This window comes from Rattus rattus, chromosome 3, assembly GCF_011064425.1.
Source record: "Rattus rattus isolate New Zealand chromosome 3, Rrattus_CSIRO_v1, whole genome shotgun sequence".
Taxonomy (NCBI): Eukaryota; Metazoa; Chordata; class Mammalia; order Rodentia; family Muridae; genus Rattus; species Rattus rattus.
Genome location: NC_046156.1, coordinates 147450227 through 147468765, shown reverse-complemented (window position 1 = coordinate 147468765; position 18539 = coordinate 147450227). Strand labels below are relative to the sequence as shown.

At 38.9% G+C, this 18539-nt stretch overlaps 1 protein-coding gene and 1 pseudogene across 1 annotated transcript in view; both read right to left on the bottom strand.

The window, feature by feature from the left end:
* Ralyl (RALY RNA binding protein like) overlaps positions 1–18539 on the bottom strand; it is a 680590-nt gene that overhangs the window by 511211 nt on the left and 150840 nt on the right. The window lies entirely within an intron of this gene.
* Positions 13325–14969, bottom strand: LOC116897042 (annotated as a pseudogene).

Genomic DNA, 18539 nt, shown 5'->3' with positions numbered 1-18539 from the left:
TATTTGCTGTATTCTGGCTGTGTCTCTCATGAGCGATCTGCATTCACATTTTGATCATCCGTCTTGAGTTTCATTTGTTCTAGGCATCTAGGGTAATTCAAGCATTTGGGCTAATAGCCACTTATCAATGAGTACATACCATGTATGTCTTTCTGTGATTGGGTTAGCTCACTCAGGATGATAGTTTCCAGTTCCAACCATTTGCCTACGAATTTCAAAAGTCATTGTTTTTGATAGCTGAGTAATATTCCATTGTGTAGATGTACCACATTTTCTGTATCCATTCCTCTGTTGAAGGGCATCTGGGTTCTTTCCAGCTTCTGGCTATTATAAATAAGGCTACGATGAACATAGTGGAGCACGGTCTTTTTTTTTATATGTTGGGGCATCTTTTGGGTATATGCCCAGGAGAGGTATAGCTGGATCCTCAGGCAGTTCAATATCCAATTTTCTGAGGAACCTCCAGACTGATTTCCAGAATGGTTGCAGCAGTCTGCAATCCCACCAACAATGGAGGAGTGTTTCCCTTTCTCCACATCCTCGCCAGCATTTGCTGTCACCTGAGTTTTTGATCTTAGCCATTCTCACTGGTGTGAGGTGAAATCTCAGGGTTGTTTTGATTTGCATTTTCCTTATGACTAACGATGTTGAACATTTCTTTAGGTGTTTCTCAGCCATTCGGCATTCCTCAGCTGTGAATTCTCTGTTTAGCTCTGAACCCCATTTTTTAATAGGGTTATTTGCCTCCCTGCTGTCTAACTTCTTCAGTTCTTTGTATATTTTGGATATAAGCCCTCTATCTGTTGTAGGATTGGTAAAGATCTTTTCCCAATCTGTTGGTTGCCGTTTTGTCCTAACCACAGTGTCCTTTGCCTTACAGAAGCTTTGCAGTTTTATGAGATCCCATTTGTCGATTCTTGATCTTAGAGCATAAGCCATGGGTGTTTTGTTCAGGAAATTTTTTCCAGTGCCCATGTGTTCCAAATGCTTCCCTAGTTTTTCTTCTATTAGTTTGAGTGTATCTGGTTTGATGTGGAGGTCCTTGATCCACTTGGACTTAAGCTTTGTACAGGGTGATAAGCATGGATCGATCTGCATTCTTCTACATGTTGACCTCCAGTTGAACCAGCACCATTTGCTGAAAATGCTATCTTTTTTCCATTGGATGGTTTTGGCTCCTTTGTCAAAAATCAAGTGCCCATAGGTGTGTGGGTTCATTTCTGGGTCTTCAATTCTGTTCCATTGGTCTATCTGTCTGTCTCTGTACCAATACCATGCAGTTTTTATCACTATTGCTCTGTAATACTGCTTGAGATCTGGGATAGTGATTCCCCCTGAAGTCCTTTTATTGTTGAGGATAGTTTTAGCTATCCTGGGTTTTTTGTTATTCCAGATGAATTTGCAAATTGTTCTGTCTAACTCTTTGAAGAATTGGATTGGTATTTTGATGGGGATTGCATTGAATCTGTAGATCGCTTTTGGTAGAATGGCCACTTTTACTATATTAATCCTGCCAATCCATGAGCATGGGAGATCTTTCCATCTTCTGAGATCTTCTTCAATTTCTTTCTTCAGAGTCTTGAAGTTCTTATTGTACAGATCTTTCCCTTGCTTGGTTAAAGTCACCCCGAGGTACTTTATATTATTTGGATCTATTATGAAGGGTGTCATTTCCCTAATTTCTTTCTAGGCCTGTTTCTCTTTTGTGTAGAGGAAGGCTACTGATTTATTTGAGTTAATTTTATACCCAGCCACTTTGCTGAAGTTGTTTATCAGCTTTAGTAGTTCTCTGGTGGAATTTTTGGGATCACTTAAATATACTATCATATCATCTGCAAATAGTGATATTTTGACTTCTTCTTTTCCGATCTGTATCCCCTTGACCTCCTTTTGTTGTCTTATTGCTCTGGCTAGAACTTCAAGAACTATATTGAATAAGTAGGGAGAGAGTGGGCAGCCTTGTCTAGTCCCTGATTTTAGTGGGATTGCTTCAAGTTTCTCTCCATTTAGTTTAATGTTAGCCACTGGTTTGCTGTATATGGCTTTTACTATGTTTAGGTATGGGCCTTGAATTCCTATTCTTTCCAGGACTTTTTATCATGAAGGGTGTTGAATTTTGTCAAATGCTTTTCAGCATCTAATGAAATGATCATGTGGTTTTGTTCTTTCAGTTTGTTTATATAATGGATCACGTTGATGGTTTTTCTCAGATATTGAACCATCCCTGCATGCCTGGGATGAAGCCTACTTGATCATGGTGGATGATTGTTTTGATGTGCTCTTGGATTCGTTTTGCCAGAATTTTATTGAGTATTTTTGCATCGATATTCATAAGGGAAATTGGTCTGAAGTTCTCTTTCTTTGTTGGGTCTTTGTGTGGTTTAGGTATAAGAGTAATTGTGGCTTCATAGAAGGAATTCGGTAGTGCTCCATCTGTTTCAATTTTGTGGAATAGTTTGGATAATATTGGTATGAGGTCTTCTATGAAGGTCTGATAGAATTCTGCACTAAACCCGTCTGGACCTGGGCTCTTTTTGGTTGGGAGACCTTTAATGACTTCTTCTATTTCCTTAGGAGTTATGGGGTTGTTTAACTGGTTTATCTGTTCCTGATTTAACTTCGGTACCTGGTATCTGTCTAGGAAATTGTCCATTTCCTGCAGATTGTCAAGTTTTGTTGAATATAGGCTTTTATAGTAAGATCTGATGATTTTTTGAATTTCCTCTGAATCTGTAGTTATGTCTCCCTTTTCATTTCTGATTTTGTTAATTTGGACACACTCTCTGTGTCCTCTCGTTAGTCTGGCCAAGGGTTTATCTATCTTGTTGATTTTCTCAAAGAACCAACTTTTGGTTCTGTTGATTCTTTCTATGGTCCTTTTTGTTTCTACTTGGTTGATTTCGGCTCTGAGTTTGATTATTTCCTGCCTTCTACTCCTCCTGGGTGTATTTGCTTCTTTTTGTTCTAGAGCTTTTAGGTGTGCTGTCAAGCTGCTGACATATGCTCTTTCCTGTTTCCTTCTGCAGGCACTCAGCGCTATGAGTTTTCCTCTTAGCGCAGCTTTCATTGTGTCCCATAAGTTTGGGTATGTTGTATCTTCATTTTCATTAAATTCTAAAAAGTCTTTAATTTCTTTCTTTATTTCTTCCTTGACCAGGTTATCATTGAGTAGAGCATTGTTCAATTTCCACGTATATGTGGGCATTCTTCCCTTATTGTTATTGAAGACCAGTTTTAGGCCGTGGTGGTCCGATAGCACGCATGGGATTATTTCTATCTTTCTGTACCTGTTGAGGCCCATTTTTTGACCAATTATATGGTCAATTTTGGAGAAAGTACCATGAGGAGCTGAGAAGAACGTATATCCTTTTGCTTTAGGGTAGAACGTTCTATAAATATCCGTTAAGTCCATTTGGCTCATGAGTTCTCTTAGTCTGTCTACGTCTCTGTTTAATTTCTGTTTCCATGATCTGTCCATTGATGAGAGTGGGGTGTTGAAATCTCCTACTATTATTGTGTGAGGTGCAATGTGTGTTTTGAGCTTTAGTAAGGTTTCTTTTACGTATGTAGGTGCCCTTGTATTTGGGGCATAGATATTTAGGATTGAGAGTTCATCTTGGTGGATTTTTCCTTTGATGAATATGAAGTGTCCTTCCTTATCTTTTTTTTGATGACTTTTAGTTGAAAATTGATTTTATCTGATATTAGAATGTCTACTCCAGCTTGCTTCTTCTGACCATTTGCTTGGAAAGTCGTTTTCCAGCCTTTCACTCTGAGGTAGTGTCTGTCTTTGTCTCTGAGGTGTGTTTCCTGTAGGCAGCAGAATGCAGGGTCCTCGTTGCGTATCCAGTTTGTTAATCTATGTCTTTTTATTGGGGAGTTGAGGCCATTGATGTTGAGAGATATTAAGGAATAGTGATTATTGCTTCCGGTTGTATTCATATTTGGATGTGAGGTTATGTTTGTGTGCTTTTCTTCTCTTTGTTTTGTTGCCAAGACGATTAGTTTCTTGCTTCTCCTAGGGTATATCTTGCCTCCTTATGTTGGGCTTTACCATTTATTATCCTTTGTAGTGCTGGATTTGTAGAAAGATATTGTGTAAATTTGGTTTTGTCATGGAATATCTTGGTTTCTCCATCTATGTTGATTGAGAGTTTTGCAGGATACAGTAACCTGGGCTGGCATTTGTGTTCTCTTAGGGTCTGTATGACATCAGTCCAGGATCTTCTGGCCTTCATAGTTTCTGGCGAAAAGTCTGGTGTGATTCTGATAGGTCTGCCTTTATATGTTACTTGACCTTTTTCCCTTACTGCTTTTAATATTATTTCTTTATTTTGTGCGTTTGGTGTTTTGACTATTATGTGACAGGAGGTGTTTCTTTTCTGGTCCAATCTATTTGGAGTTCTGTAGGCTTCTTGTATGCCTATGGGTATCTCTTTTTTAGGTTAGGAAGTTTTCTTCTATGATTTTGTTGAAGATATTTACTGGTCCTTTGAGCTGGGAGTCTTCACTCTCTTCTATACCTATTATCCTTAGGTTTGATCTTCTCATTGAGTCCTGGATTTCCTGTATGTTTTGGACCAGTAGCTTTTTCCGCTTTACATTATCTTTGACAGTTGAGTCAATGATTTCTATGGAATCTTCTGCTCCTGAGATTCTCTCTTCCATCTCTTGTATTCTGTTGGTGAAGCTTGTATCTACAGCTCCTTGTCTCTTCTTTTGGTTTTCTATATCCAGGGTTGTTTCCATGTGTTCTTTCTTGATTGCTTCTATTTCCATTTTAATTCCTTCAACTGTTTGATTGTGTTTTCCTGGAATTCTTTCAGGGATTTTTGTGACTCCTCTCTATGGGCTTCTACTTGTTTATTTATGTTTTCCTGGAATTCTTTTAGGGATTTTTGTGACTCCTCTCTTTGGGCTTCTACTTGTTTTATTTATATTTTCCTGAATTCTTTTAGAATTTTTATGATTCCTCTCTGTAGGCTTCTACTTGTTTATTTATGTTTTCCTGTGTTTCTCTAAGGGAGTTCTTCATGTCTTTCTTGAAGTCCTCCAACATCATGATCAAATATGATTTTGAAACTAGATCTTGCTTTTCTGGTGTGTTTGGATATTCCGTGTTTGCTTTGGTGGGAGAATTGGGCTCCGATGATGCCATGTAGTCTTGGTTTCTGTTGCTTGGGTTCCTGCGCTTGCCTCTCGCCATCAGATTATCTCTAGTGTTACTTTGTTCTGCTATTTCTGACAGTGGCTAGACTGTCTTATAAGCCTGTGATTCAGGACTGCTGTAGACCTGTTTTCCTGTTTTCTTTCAGCCAGTTATGGGGACAGAGTGTTCTGCTTTCGGGCGCGTAGTTTTTCTTCTCTACAGGTCTTCAGCTGTTCCTGTGAGCCTTTGTCTTGAGTTCACCAGGCAAGTCGTTTGTAGCAGAAAAGTTTGTCTTACCTGTGGTCCCCAGGCTCAGGTTTGTTCGTGGGGTGTTGCCTATGAGCTCTCCACGGCCTCAGCAGCCAGGAAGATCTGTGCCGCCCCTTCCGGGAGGTTCCGTGCACCAGGGTTCCAGATAGCTTTTGTTTTCCTCTGGGGTCAGTACTGTGTGCAGCGTGCAGTCTCTTCTGGTTTCCCAGGCGTGTCCGCCTCTCTGAAGGTTTAGCTCTCCCTCCCACGGGATTTGGGTGCAGAGAACTGTTTATCCGGTCGGTCCCTTCAGGTGCGGTGTCTCAGATGCAGTGGATCTGCTGCTCCTGGGCCCTCCTCTACGGGTACCCAGAGGCCGTATACAGTATCCTCCTGGGCCAGGGATGTGGGCAGAGGTGGGCAGCGTTGGTGGTCTCCTCCGCTCTGCTGCCTCAGGAGTGCCCGCCCGACCAGGGGGCCAGAACTCCCCTCCGGGGGGCCTGGGAGCAGAGAGCTGCTGAAGGCAGGGATCCTCCGCTGGTCCGGGACTCTGGCCAAACACCGGAAGTGTCCGGCCCCAGAGGAACTCCGCCTCTGTGTGACCCGAGATCACCAGGCAAGTCGTTTGTAGCAGAAAAGTTTGTCTTACCTGTGGTCCCCAGGCTCAGGTTTGCTCACGGGGTGTTGCCTATGAGCTCTCCACGGCCTCAGCAGCCAGGAAGATCTGCGCCGCCCCTTCCCTAATTTTTCTTTCTTAATTAAACCAAAACAGGGGAATGTTGGTATTCTGTCTAAGCTCCACCCCTACAGCTACCTGGGAACAGGCAGGTATGCTCCACCCCACCGTTTCCTGGCAACAGCTAGCTGTGCCCGACACTATATAAGGGGCTGTTTGCACCCTTCTCCTTCTCTTTGTTCTCTTCTCTTCCCTGCTCTTCCCCTCTTCCCTGTCCCTTCTCTCTACCTCCTTCCTTCCCTCCACATGCTCATGGCCGACCTTTCCTTCCTCTCTTCTTCTTCTTCTCTCATTAAGCCTCTCGACAGGGAACCATGTTGGCGTGGTATGCTTTGTCTGCGAAGGAACCGAGATTTAAACCCCAACATTGGTCCTAACACCCACAGTATAGCTTTTATAAAGAACCGTTAACCTAGTGTAATCTGAAACTGTAATCTCTTGGATTTTTAAAGACAGAAATAAAAATATAATCTGCTGTGGGCTAAGCAATCATCCCAGAATCAGGATTGCCTCCTGTATCCACTAGAATGACTGAACACTCTTGGCTGGATGTGGGAATTCAAGGTTCAGAACAATTCAATGATATTTTGAGAGAAAAAGCTGATTTCAATAAGAATAAATCACATAACAGGAAAAAAATGACAGTAGGAAATACTGACTTAGAAAGTTTAGAGGAGGACCTACAATTTTCTTAGCAAATAAAACTCAGTAGGTATATCTTGGGAAGATCTTCTCTACCATTTGGATTTGGAGAGCAAAATTTCCTTTGGGAGGAAATTTCTTCGGAGGTTTGCAGTGTGCTCTACAGAGCTTAAGTAAACCAGGATCACACAGCAGGGACAACAAGAAGGAGAAACTCACATGCACACTTTAATCTCAGTTCTATATTTTACTTCAAATGAGACTTGTGCAGAGGTGGACTTTGGAAAAGATTCCTTATACCCCGTATTCAGGTAGAAGTGAACTTAGTTTTCAAAGTTCATATGAGTATTGACTATAATAATAATTATTATAATAGTTATTATTTTATAACATATACATTATATAAATTTATAATAAATTTTATATAAATTATAGCATTAAATAATAATTATTATATATGGAATTCCCTCAATCATGCAAATGAAGACCTATACAACAAACTTTTCCATACCTAATCAATGTTTCTCTTCATTTAAAATCATATCAGGCTACCTAGTGACAAGCATGCTTGTTTTTTAAAACCTAGAATTACATATTCTTTTGTGCTATGCAATAGCTTTCAAATAAGAATAAAGATATTTTACAGGACTGGACACTGGGGAGACAGATCAGTAGGTAAAATATGGAAAGAAGACCAGAATGTATATCTCCACAAACGACTTTAAAAAGTTGTGTGTGGTGGCATGTTTGTCTCTAGGTAGGTAAGTTCACGAGACTTATATGCAAGCTTCCAAAGAGAAATAGAAATACTTTGATTCATATTTGAAAAGGTCATAAAATATTTTTGGTGTGTGTTTGGTGCATGCATGTGTACCTTTTTCATGTGTATGTAAACCAATACTCAGGATCATGTCCTGAGAACACACCTGTGCAGGTTGAAGTCAATTTAAGGTGTTTTCTTCTGCTACTATTTATCTTAAATTTGAAACAGAACACACCGAACACAGAGGCTGCCATTTCTGGTAGATTGGCTGGTGGCCATAAAAAGCAGTAATGCATCTGTCTGTGTCCCCATTTTGGGTTCTCGTGCATATAAAGTCATTGCCTAAAACTGTTATACCTGTGCAAGGAAAAACCTTGCAGCCCTCTAAAGCTGCCCTGACCCCCACATTTCCATAAGACAGGAAGAGCATCAATCTTCAGTTTCACACCTTGCGATGTGTTTTAGCCTGCTCTACAACCAAAGAATGAATCACACATTCAAAGTGACTCATTGATTAATCACAGATTTGCATTTCTAAAAGTAGAAGCATGATGAAAATTTCCAGCTTCAGAGAAATTATAAACATTGTCACAGCTGGAGTCTATTTCAGTAGAGGGATGAATTTTAGGGAAGTGTTTGTCATATGTCTGTGATTGAGATAAGTTTAACAGTGTGTGCACTGGGAATACTAGTGTGGTAGGTAGTCTGTGAGAAATGAATGCAACTTTGACCTCACAGGGGCACAAAAAGTTACCAGGCATAGGTGAAGGTAGATGGAATACACACATGAAGCCAAAGCAGTACTGGTAGTGACTCACTAGAGCAGACTAAATCATGGAAGAAAAACTGCAGAAGTTCAACTCAAGCTAGAGTTTGGTCTTTATATTTTCTAATACATAGAAGACAGTCTGCGACATGGTAGACATTTGATGAAAGCTTGTCAAATTCATAACAATAACCCGATAGAACTGTTCTTGTATGTACTAATGAGTGTGCTCAACAAATTACTACGCTTGGTAAAATCAAAAAGGGTAGAATGTCTTCCATAAGCTGACAAACCCTGAAAAACTACAGGGAATTCCAGTAAGTAACTAGGCAATTGGAAATATACCAGCTTGGGTTTGTAAAAATATTTTACTTCCAATTAATTCCCTACTAAATATGATTGGCAGTTTGTAGAGTACAGAAGTGTGGCATTTCCAGTTAGCTGGGTGTGTAGGTGGTGGACATGGTGCCTATGAGGAAGACACCATAGTTGACATTCTAAACCTGTATTTCATTTTCTGAACAGGAAGTAGTAAGAAGCAGGCAAGATCTAATGATAGCAGATTCTTCATTCAGAGATTTGCATTCATTGCTAGCAGGTTGCATCTTCCAGAGTATGCATTGATGAGCAGCTGAACACATTTCATACTCTAAGACAAAATGCAGCAGCTCTCTTTCAAAATTACTAGAAGAATTTTGTTTAAGTTTAAATAAAAAGTAGACCTATTTATTTAGTTTTGACTACCTGCAGCTGGGACAAAACATTTTAGAATTTTACACTCAATTTTCTGTCTTTTAGATGTGAATTAAAGTGGCATTAACATTTAATGTATTAAAAAAGCATATAAAGTATCAAAACACTCTAATTTCATTTGTATGTTGTATTTCTATTTTAAAGTTCATTTAAATGTTTTTCTGCCACGTACTAATATTCATTATTAATCTTTTTATTCATAACTAAGAACAGCCCTATTTTTTCATTTTTGGTTTTTTTTTAATGAAATTCCTAAACCTGATACACAACTTCAGCAATGTGTCAGATATAAAATTAACTCAAATAACTGGACATAAAATAACTAGTAACCTACCTTTATATAAATGATAAACAGGCTGAGGAAGAAATTAGAAAAATGACACCCTCCACAATACTCACTACTAATATAAAATACCTTGGTGTGACTATAATCAAGCAAGTGAAAGATCTGTATGATAAGAACTTCAAGTCTCCCAAGAAAGAAATTGAAGAAGACCTCAGAAGATGGAAAGACCTCCCATGCTCACAGATTGGCAGGATTAATATAGTAAAAATGGCCACCTTGACAAAAGCAATCTACAAATTCAATGCAATTCCCATCAAAATTCCAACTCAATTCTTCATAGAGTTAGAAAGAACAATTTGCAAATTCATTTGGAATAACAAAACCCAGGATAGCAAAAACTATTCTAAACAATAAAAGAACTTCTGGGGGAATGACTGTCACTGACATCAAGCTGTAGTACAGAGCAATAGGGATAAAAACTGCATGGTATTGGTACAGAGACAGGTGATTAGATCAATGGAATAGAACTGAAGAGACAGAATTGAGCCCACACACCTATGGTCATTTGATCTTTGACAAAAGAACTAAAACCACTCAGTGGGAAAAGTCACCATTTTCAACAAATGATGTGTGGTTCAACTAGTGGTCAGCATGTAGAAGAATGCAAATCAATCCATTCTTATCTCCTTGTATAAATCTCAAGTCCAAGTGGATCAAGGACCTCCACGTAAAACCAGATACACTCAAACTAATAGAAGAAAGAATGGGGAAAAGCCTAAAACACATGGGCACAAGGGAAAATTTCCTGAACAGAACACCAAAGGCTTATGGTCTAAGATTAAGAATCGACAACTGGAACCTTATAGACTTGCAAAGCTTTTGTAAGGCAAAGGACACTATCAAAAGGACAAAACAGCAACCAACAGATTGGGGAAAGATCTTTACCAATACTGTATCCAAATAGAGGGATAATATCCACTATATACAATGAACTCAAGAAGTTAGACTCTAGAGAACCAAATAACCCTATTAAAATCAGGGTACAGATCTAAACAAAGAATTCTCAACTGAGGAATACTGAATGCTTGAGAAATAGCTAAAGAAATGTTCGCCATCCTTAGTCATCAGGGAAATGCAAATCAAAACAACCCTGAGATTCTACCTCACACCAGTCAGAACGGTTAAGATCAAAAACTCAGGTGACAGCAGATGCTGGCAAGGATGTGGAAAAAGAAAAACACTCTTCTATTGTTGGTAGTATTGTAAGCTGGTACAACCACTGTGGAAATAAATCTGGTGGTTCCTCAGAAAATTGGACAAAGTACTATGTGAGGACCCACCGATATCACTCCTGGGCATATACTCAAAAGATGATGCAAAATATAACAAGGACATTTACTCTACTCTTTTCACAGCAGCCTTATTTATAATAGTCAGAAGCTGAAAAGTTCCCAGATATTCTTGAATGGAGGAATGGATACAGACAATGTGGTACATTTACACATTTACATAATGGAGTACTACTCTGCTATTAAAAACAATGACTTCATGAAAATCACAGGCAAATGGACAGAATTACAAAATATCATCCTGTGCAAGGTAACCCAATCACAAAATAACATACCTGGTATGCATTCTCTGATAAGTAGATATTAGCTCAAAAGCTCAGAATACCCAAGATACAATTAACAGACCACACAAACCTTAAGAAGGAAGACCAAAGCATGGATGCTTCAGTCTTTCTTAGAAGTGGGAACAAAATACTAAAGGAAGGAAATGAGACAACATGTGGAGCAGAGACTGAAGGAAAGGGCATCCACAGACTTCCCCACCTGAGGAGCCATCTCATATGCAGACACCAAACCCAGACACCATAGTGGATCCCAAAAAGTGCTTGCTGACAGGAACCTGATATAGGTGTCTCCTGAGAGGTTCTGCTAGAATCTGACAAATATAGAGGCAGGTACATGCAGACAACCATTGGTCTAAGCACGGTGACCCCAACAGAGGAGTTAGAGAAAGGACTGAAGGGACTGACAGAGTTTGCAACCCATAGGGAGAACCAAAATATCAACCAATCAGAGCCGCCATAGTTCCCAGGGACTAAACCACCAAGATGATGGGATAGGATGCTTCCAGAGGGAAAACCAGGAAAGGGTATAACATTTGAAATGTAAATAAATAAAATACCCAATTTAAAGTAAAAGGAAAAAAAAAGAGTCCTGGAGAGATGGGTCTGTGGTTAAGAGCATTGACTGCTTTTCCAGAGGTCCTGAGTTCAAATCCCAGCAACCACATGATGACTCACAACCATCTGTCATGAGATCCAATGCCCTTTAATAAATAAATAAATCTTTAAAAATTATTTTATTTATTTACATTTCAGCAATTGCTACCCTCCAATCTCTGCTTCCACAGTTCCTCATTCCATTCCTCCTCCCTCTTCCCTTTGAGAGGGTGCCATGCTATCAGGCATCCTCCTTCTTTGGTGCCTCCAGTCTCTAAAGGATTAGGTGCATCTTCTCCCACTGAGGCCAGACCAGGCAGTCCATATGTGTGTGTGTGTGTGTATGTGTGTGTGTGTGTGTGTGTGTGTGTGTGTGTGTGTGTGTGTTTTGAAGACCTCAGACCAGCCTGGTGGCCTGGTTGTTGCCTGGTTGTTGGCTCACTCTCTGGGATCTTCCAGGGTTCAGGTTGGTTGAGACTGCCGGTCTTTCTATGGTGTAGCCCTCTCATACAGTTTCTTCAATCCTTTCCCTAATTCAACCATAAGGGTCTCCAACTTCAGTTCAACAGTTAGATGTAAATATCTGCATTTGTCTCAGTCAACTGTTGGTAGAGTCTATCAGAGTAAAGCCATGCTAGGGTACTATCTTTAAGCACATCATAGCATTAATAATAGTGTCAGGTCTTGGTGACTAGCACCTTATAAGATGATCCCAATTGAGACCAATAGAATGTTTGTGAATTTCACCTCATGAACCCTAGTCCCTATCATCTCCCCATCATCTATATCTGCCCTCTCCCTTTGCAACCTCTCCATAAAAATATATACATATTTTAAATAAGTAAATGAATAAATAAATAGATAGATAAATACAGAATAAACAAAACAAGCATAGAATCTATCTGTAGTGTGTTGCATTGTGTGTCACAGTGTTCCCTACTGTATACAGCCCTCTGTCCACATATCTTCACTTACAAATGTTCATTGTAATGAGTCATTGGTCTGGTTCAAGGCCTCTGGCTTCTGCTATGTGATTAATACTGGATCCTCACGACTCTTCCTGGTTGTCCTGTAGTCCCTGTCATGGATATCAGGCAGTGCTATTTTTAAAATGAAATGTGTGCAACATGAAAGGTCACTTGTAGAAGGCATCTTGGTTTTTCAGAGGTCCTGAACAGTAAGGTTTTAGCCAGAGAATAAAATACCTAACAGCAAAATTAGGAGGTACTTCTCCTTTAGATTTTAAGATAATGTTTGTAAGATTTGAAATGGAATAATAAATTAGAAAGGGGAGGAGCTTCCAATATTCCCATGAATAAAGAAATAATCAAATTTAAAATGTATTGGTGGATAATACTTCCCTAATTGGATAGCTCGCCCAGTCAAAGGAGCAAGCTCCCACACACACCATCTCCCCTGTGGGTGAGAGTCACATACATATATCTTTCCTGAAATTAACAGTCACTTCATGCTGTGAAATTAACTTCTCTAGGTCACCTTGCAAGCGCTCACTCCCTTCCCATTCAGCCTTTAGGAGATTAAATAATGCTTTTTTAAATACATAAACTGCAAATGTAACCAAAGTATTTACATGACAAAAGGCTCTTATCCTGAATATAGGAGACAGTGGATGTGTCTAGACATCAGAGTATCAGATGCACTATTGGATGTGGTTTGCAGACCTTTTGATAAAGTTGTGAGGATCTATCTGCATTATCTAATGGATACAAATAACAATAAAAACCATAATGACAACTTTAAATACAGCAAATCAAATGTAAAAAAAAAAGCTGACAGAACTGGTGACTATTATATTCAAACTATGAGAGACCATTAAGAAACCAAAGGTGGAACAGGCTACATTCAGAAACAGCTAGTCAGTCACGTTTTAAGGATATTGTAGATATATTTCAAATACCAACTCATTATCAATACAGTAGAATGGAATTTCTATATCTCTAAGCACTGTAAATGTCCTGTTGCGTTTCCAAAGTTCATGAATTCTGTCATAATAATCTATCATTGATCAACTTTTTAAAACAAAGCTTCTCTTATTACAGAGTTCAGTTTTAAAATAAATCTCAGTGGCGTGCTCATCTCCATGGTGAAGATATATACCATACTTCTTTCCACAAAGGCTTAAAGAAAATATCTCAGACTAGGGGCAAAGATTGTAAGAGCAGGGATGTGAGGAAGTCGATAGAAAAATACTGATTTATTTGTCATGAGAGGAGCTCTCTCCTTACAAACTTAGAACAGTTGAGGATGCCTGCAAAGTCCTGCATTGGATAAAGCTAGTAATTCTAGCTTATGTGGAGGAGGAGGTCATGAGCCCCACTTCTGTGTTTGAAGTGACATTTGATGGATGCTGGGGTTGGGAGAGACAGTTTTCTTTAGTGGTGTGCTCCAATGGATAGCCACATACCAATGGGAACAAAGACAGCATTCATTGATATTTTTAAAAGAGAAGAAAGGTATGTAGTTGGGAAAGGGACACAATGGGGCAAATCAGAAAGGAACTGGAGGGGAGAATTGTGGGTGATTATAGTCAAACTATATTGCATGCATATATGAAATTCCCTAAAACCAAAATTATGTTAAACTAATAAATGTCATCAACACATACTCCAAGATCTGCAGACTAAAAATAAGAGCATAGCATCATTATCTATTTTAGAAAAATGATGATATGTAACTAATATTACTCTTTTTTCCCTTGGGGGATGAGGTCTCTAGCCCAGGCTAGCTTTGAATTGCCTATGCTTTCTAGAATGTCCTTGAACTTCTAAACCCTTCTTCCTTCATTCAAGTGCTGGGCCTACAAGTGTATATGACCATGCACACTTGTGTGCTGCTGGAGTTGGACCAAGAGCCTCCTATCTGGTAGGCAATCAATTTGAGTAATTAATTGCGTACTGATACACCCCTGTTCTACTTCTTATGACAAACCATCTTGACATGGCCCAACCAGAGCTTCTCAGAGTGAAGATTTTGTTTTTTAGACCGAGTCTTGATTTTTATTACTTAAAAAAGTTGCATATTTATTTTGTTTTCTGACTCTGTGCTTGTGCCTTCAACACCTTCACAATGATTTTCTGCTCCTCAGTAAGGAAAGCCCACTTGATCCTGTCATGGACACACTTGGCACACATGGAGCCACCATAGGCCCTGTTGACGTGCTTCTTTGTCTTAGACAATCTCATACGGACTTTGGGCCTCACAGCGCGAACCCCTCAGAGTATGCCTGGGCATATGCCACGTGCGGATTTAGGTGCTTTCCCAACCTTCTTGGTGTAAAGGTAAACAATCCTGTTGCCAGGGGTTCGAGACAGCCTAATTTTGTTAGAGGCTGTATTGTAGGAAAGCCTACGACGACAGTATGTCAAATGCTACACCATCAGGAATACCTCTAAGCACCATCCCCAGAAGAGGAGAAAAAAAACAAAGTGAAGATTTACTTCTCCCTCCGGAAGAACTCCATTTTACCACTGAACAAAGAGAACTGGAAAAGCTCTTTTGAACATAGAAATACTCATATTCCTCTCTTTCAAATAGTCCTCCAGATCCTGCCCCCTAATTATAGTATTTCAGTTTACCCAAGCCTGCTAGTCCTTAATTATTCCTCATTATTTTATGCTGGAGAGTTTTATTGCATTTTGCTTATTTTTGAGTATTGTCACAATTCTAATAACACGGGGCTACGTGTCATTATGAATGGAGAAGTGCTTTATAAATGTGCCTTGTAACCTTTACTTGCTCTGTGGTTTGAAAGCAACATTCCTAAGGCTTGATTTTGATTATTTCCTTGCCAGTGGATTTTCTAAATTATTTATTTTTATCCCTAGCAGATCGACTTAATATCAAGTCAACTTAGAACAATACAAATTGCAGAAGCTATTTCATGGAGCCATATTCAAAGGACAACTAGCTAGCTAGTAAACAAACGCTGTTTCAGCAGAGTATGAGATGGCCTGGAAGGAGTGGATATATATAATTGGAACACATAGGTGAGGTATTGAAATAAAAGGTGAACTACATAGAACAGCGGAGAGGAGAGATTTGGGAGAAGATGTACTCACAACTTACAGTGTGATCATTGATTCAAACCACAAATTCCACTTCCGGAAAAACCAATTTGGCAATACGGTATGACTATTCTGTGTTTTCCTCAAAGACGTGGTTTTAGCATAAAGTTCAAAACAGCAGACACTGACTATAAAACTGAATCTTGAATTCTTAATCTAACCCTAGCTTACAGATAAGCAGTGCAAACATAAGAAATCTGAAATTTCAAGATGCAGCATCCGCACAATTCGCTCTACCAGTGCCATGAGGGCAAGGGGACTTAATCTTTTTGACACTAAATTAAAGACAAACAACAGTCAAAAAGTAATTTTAGAGAAAAAGAGGATATTTGATCAAAAACTCAATGGAGATGATGCCCTATATCATCAAGAGTAATAATTTATTCACCTAAAGATTAACCCGTTGCTTAGGATGGATCTTCTGTTGTCCTAACAGATGGAAGTGGTCTGGAATGGGTGGTAAAAGCATGGTTTGAGGAGACAAATCCTGTGGGAGCTGAGGTTAGAAACAGCAAAAAGATTTTATGGATTGGGTGGATATGGGGAGGAGAAAACAACATCTTCACAAAGAAAATGAAGCGATAGAAAAGCTACCAAAGAGGAAAAGCCAACAGCTTGGAATTCTTAATAAGAACAAGAAGCAGAATGATCCAAAATAGTGAAAGCATAAACAATCATACTTAATGCTATCTCAGATATTTTGATGCATTCTATAGCCTTAATTTTGCAGGTCATTGTGTGTTCTGCTACTCAGATGTTCAATATATGAAAAGTGTTAACTGTGTAAATCTTCATTAAAATCAATATGAAAGGAACATCAGGAAGCTTCAATGTCTGTCAATACTCCCTACAAGAAGAATAATTAATCTTAGTATAATGCCATATGCCTATAATGCTAGCAGCTGGGATGCTGAGACAGGAAGATTTTCATGTTTGAGGCCAGCCTGAGATTTCACAGTGAACTCTAGGCTGTTCTGAGCTGCAAAGTGATACCCTCTCTTAATGGGAAAATAAAAGAGGATAGGTTTAAGTAGAGAAAAGCAAAAAAAGCAAGAAAGTAATATATTCATATATATGAATGCATTATATACAGAATGAAATATATTTAATATATATGGAATATAAAAATACAAGATATATTCATATATACATGCATATATTGCATATATACATAAACATATACATATACTACGTATACACAAAATATTTTAGGTAGAGTTACTCAACATAAACTCCCTTTAGAGCCATGGGTGGCCCATTTTTAGGTATTGGAGACCTCCGTTCTGGTTACTGGTTCAGGTGTGCTCCAGTGACCCACAAATAATGCAGGTTATGGTCATTGCTCCTTGTTGCCCATCAGAATTTGTTGGTAAGACCCTGTTGCTGATGACATGACAATTTTGGTGAAGTTGAAGAAACCTAGTTGGTATTGACCTAGAGTTTGTTTACTTTGAGTTTTCATAGTACCTGAAGATGGTATATAGCTTATTGTTGGAGAAATGTCATCAACACTTTTACTGAATTGTGAATCCTGTGTGCTAGAATAAGAACCAGCTTAGAAAGATGTATTTATGGGTACGATAGTGGCATGAATATTATGATTAGCCAATCACTTTATGATTGTATAGCATGTATAGCATGATAAATCTGCACAAGAACCTGTGGTAGGCATGCTCATAATCTGTAGAGAAAACATACTACTTTTAGTTTGTTAAAAGGCACAGTACAAAACTGTCTTCTGAATACCTGCCTGTACACATAGATTAATGCTATACTAACTAGTGTCTTTGTGGAGTAGACAAAGTGTGGCTAACTCACAACTGGTCAAAATGCAGAAGTGTCACTGCAATTTTATCACAAATCTAAAATCAGCACTAAATCCCATCCTAGAAGTGGAAGCCAAAGGACTGGAAGAGTCTAATGCTAGGGAAGATTAAGACATACTCTTTGGGCATGACAGAACCAATGACTTCATGAACTTACAGTATCAGTGGTTGCCTATACAAGACTAAGTCAGTGTCTTTACAGTATGGATGCTAAGGAGCTATTGACAGTTGATAGTTTGTGGCTATAAAGGAAGGGAGAATCAGATGTATTAGGGGTGTGGTTCCTGGGTGGTTAAATATGTTCTAGTTAATAGCCTAATAATAAGGAATATATGCTCAGTAGGGGTATTAATTATACTCTGCAGGTATTAAAAAGGGGGCATGGATTTGAGATGGATATAAAAAGAGATCCAGGAAGAAAAAGCTGGAGATAGGTGGTGATAACTCTGACTTAAATATATCTTATACATGTATGAAACTTTCAAATAATACATAATATACAAAAAGAATCATTACTGAATTAATATTTATTAATTCCCTACTATTTAATAGAAGGATACTCTCTTCATAAAGCATAACCAGTTGTATCTCCAAATCAGTCAGATTTAATAAAATTGTCCTTTAACAGAGTCCAGGAGGTCAGTCAATCTTTGTCATGATTTGAAAGAATCTAAGCCTGCCCAATCATCTCACTTAGCCTATTCTGGAAGAAAAATCAGTTGTCAACTTGTTATGTACTTTCTTAAGTTCAGGAGTTCAATATTTTATTCTTTCAATAGCCAGTGAACACCTGGCTATTGATTACGGGGTTAATCCCCATAGGAAAACCTATGGAAATATGAAAATGCGATGAAGAGGGTTGCCCTTCAGGTACCTGGTGTGGAAACACTGCAGCACACAAGTCTTGATGTGAGAACAGTTATGAGGAGTTAAATATAGGAATGGCTAGCGAACAGAACACAACGCTTAAGGGTGAACCACTAGTGACAGCTCTCAGTAAGCATCCCCCTCAGTGCCCATAGGTAGAAGAATACAGTTGGTGATTTTTTATCCTACT